We start from the raw sequence: 3,633 nt of genomic DNA, 5'->3' as shown, positions 1-3,633 counted from the left end.
TTTTCTTTCTCTCTCTCTCTCTCTCTCTCTCTCTGTTTGTCTTTCCGTCTTTCTCGCCTTTTATATCTCGTTTTCTTTCTTTCTCTCTCTCTCTCCTCTCGTCTCCTCTCCTCCTCTCCTCTCTCTCAACTCTCTCTCCTCTCTCTTCTCCTCTCTTCATCTCTCCCATGGGTTCTCTTCTCTCTCTCTCTCTCTCTCTTTCCCTTTCTTTCTCTTTTTACTGTTATTGATTTTGTTATTCTTATTGTTTTTATATTTCCTCATTGTTTATTGTTGTTGTTTTTTTCTTCATCGTCTTTATCCTCATCATTCATTATCATTATTATTACTGAGAGGACGCTTTTGTTATCATTCTAATGTTATTTTTTATTTCTTTTGCAGGTAAGGTCGAGCGAAGAGAAGGTTCCATCAGCCAACAAAGACATGAGAGAGATAGAGAAAGAGAAAAAGAAAGAGAGACAGACAGACAGACAGACAGACAGACAGACAGACAGACAGACAGACAGACAGACAGACAGACACACACACACACACACACACACACACACACACACACACACACACACACACACACACACACACACACACACACACACACACACACACACACACACACACACACACACACACACACACACACACACACACACACACACACACACACACACACACACACACACACACACACACACACAGAAAAAAAGAGAGAGAAAAAATAGAAGATGAATAACAAACACATAAAAAAAAGACACAGACGGACAGAAACAGACCACATACCCACACAAAAAAAAGAGAGAAAGAGCAAACACATCACAAAGAGAGCGACAGATCCCTCTCTTCCACAGGTAAATAGCTCTCTCTCTCTCTCTCTCTCTCTCCCTCATCATCATTTATCTGCCTCAGGTGTGTTCGCTGTTTATCTCCTCCTCGGTAAATGGTGATCGAGTCTGTCCTGAGAGTAGTTTGTCATCCGAGGACAGTTGAGGATTGTATTTCCTTATTGTTGTTGTTGTTTTTGTTGTTGTTGCTAGGATTGTTGTTAGGATTGTTGTTAGGATTGTTTTTGAATGAATTGTTCTTGGTGTTTTTGTTATCGTTTTGTTTTTGTTTTTGGTGTTGTTTTGTTGTTATCATTGTTATTGTTTATTTTTAATATTGCTGTTATTGGTATTATTATTGTTATTATTATTATTATTATTATCATTTGAATTAGTATTTGTAGTATCATTGTTATTGTTATTTAGATGACCATTATCATTAATATTTTTGTTATGACTATGATTATCATTATCATTATCACTATCATTAATATCATTACTGTTTTTGACATGTTGCTATTGCTCTAACTATATATTGGCTATGCATTTGCATAACCAATAAAGACCCCCTACCACTCTTCCTTAAGGCATGCAACAGAGAAATTTTATGAGTGCAAGATGCAGAGCGAGTGGTGGGAGGGAGATGGGGGGAATGGGGGGGGGGGCACAGGTGAGGAGAGAGGGGAGGGGTGAAGAGGGGAAGGGGAGGATGAGGATGGGTGAGGAAGGGAGTGGGGGAGATGTAAAGACGGGAGGGTGAGGGGGAGGAGGAGGAGGAGGGGAGGGGGAGGGGGAAAAGGGGGGGAGAGCATGGATGTGGAGAGGGCTTCGAGGAGAGGTTGGGGAGGGGTGAACACAAGAAGGCGGGGGGAGGGGAGGTGAAGGGAGGTGGGGGGACGGGTAAGAAGAGAGCTTGTGGAGGAGGTAGGGGGATGGATGAAGACGAAAGGAGGGGGGAGGAGGGACGGGGGAGAGCGTGGAAGAAAACCAATAAAAAATCAAGTGAAGCGGGTCTGAGAATCAAGTGAAGCGGGTCTGTGGATTCATTTTGAAGCACGTCTAACGGCTTCTTAGAGCTGTACTGGGACCTCATGCCTCCTAGCAGCCTCCTTCTACTCCCCCCTCCCCCCTCTCAACTTCCCCCCTCCCTCCCCTGCCCTCCCCCTCCCTCCCTCTTCCGTCTTCCCCTCTTCTCCTCCTCCGAAAGTCAGAGTTCAGGTCCCCTTTTCTTGTTGGCCCTTCCTCTTTCCTCTTGGGATCTCTGCTCCTCTTTGTCCCTTTGTTCTTCACTTCCTCTTGCTCCTCCTCCTCCTCCTCCTCCTCTTCCTCTTCTTCTTCTCGTCTTATTTTTCTTCCTCCTCTCTCCCTCTTCCTCCTCTACCACCACCTTCACCACCTCCTCCTCGTCTTCCTCCTCCTCCTCCTCCTCCTCCTCTACCACCACCTTCACCACCTCCTCCTCGTCTTCCTCCTCCTCCTCCTCCTCCTCCTCTTCTCACTCCGCCGATTCCTTCTTGACCCTCTCCTTCCCTCCCGACTTCTCTCCCGTCCTCCCCCCCGTCCTCCCTCCCTCCCCCCGTCTTCCCTCCCGTCCTCCTACTCCACCTCCTCCTCGTCCCCCCTGTCCCTCTCCCCCTCTATCCCTTCCTCTTACTCCACCTCCTCCCCCTCCACCTCCTCCTCCTCCTCCCTTCCTCCTCCTCCACCTCCCGCAAGTGCTTCTTGAGGCCGTGTTGCAAGAGTGAGCAGAGCGTGGGAAGATCCAGAGAGCCATGTGGTCGTCTGCAGGTTGATGGTGTTGCACGGGTGGGAGGGAGGGGGGTAGTAGTTGGGGGGAGGGGAGAGAAGAGGGAGGGGAGAGAAGAGGGAGGGGGGAGAAGGGGCAGGAGTAGAAGGTAAAGGGGTAAGGAGCAGAGGAGGAGGGGAAGGGATGGGGGAAGGATTATTAGTGTATGTTTCTTTGTCTCTCCCTCTTTCTCTTTCTCTCTCTCTTTCTCTCTCTCTCTCTCTCTCTCTCTCTCTCTCTCTCTCTCTCTCTCTCTCTCTCTCTCTCTCTCTCTCTCTCTCCCTCTCTCTCTCTCTCTCTCTCTCTCTCTCTCTCTCTCTCTAACTCTCCCTCCCTCTCTCTCTCTCTCTCTCTCTCTCTCTCTCTCTCTCTCTCTCTCTCTCTCTCTCTCTCTCTCTCTCTCTCTCTCTCTCTCTCTCTCTCTCTCTCAAGACACAGAGCAATCCTCCACCATATACAAAACCAGACATATGACCACACATACCTGTCCCCCCCCCCACCAACCCCTCCCCATCCCACCGCTCTCAGCCCCCCCCCCCCCTCCTATCCCCTCCCCCGACTTTTTCTCTCTCCAATCCCTCTTTTTTTATCAGCCTCTCCCTCCCCTCCCATCCTCAGAACACCCCCTCCTCCCTTCCCCCCTCCACTTTACCTCCCTCCCTCCACCCCCACACCCTCACTTCCCTCCCCCCCTTCCTGCCTCCCCTCACCTCCCCTCTCCTCTCCTCCCCCGCCTTACCTCACCTCACCCCTCCTTCCCACCCCTCCCGCTCCCCTCCCCTTATCCTTGATTGTTCATGCCCCATTACCTGTGCTTGTGTGTGATTACCCGGCTGTTGTTCTTCGGTATTGCAAGGTTTGTCCTCGGAACACGGTCCATATAAGGCACTCGATTGGTTAATATGAGTGTGGCGTTATTATGTGTTATTTTTTTCCTCTTTTTTTGTTTTACTTTGTCTGTTTCTGTTTTGTATTTATTTTCTTTGTTTTTTATTTTTTCTCTTTTTTTTCTATTTTGTTTTATTTTCT

Source organism: Penaeus japonicus, unplaced genomic scaffold (genome assembly GCF_977035675.1).
Source record: "Penaeus japonicus unplaced genomic scaffold, GWHDUDI00000001_assembly GWHDUDI00000024, whole genome shotgun sequence".
NCBI lineage: Eukaryota > Metazoa > Arthropoda > Malacostraca > Decapoda > Penaeidae > Penaeus > Penaeus japonicus.
Note: the sequence above shows the minus strand (reverse complement) of the source record.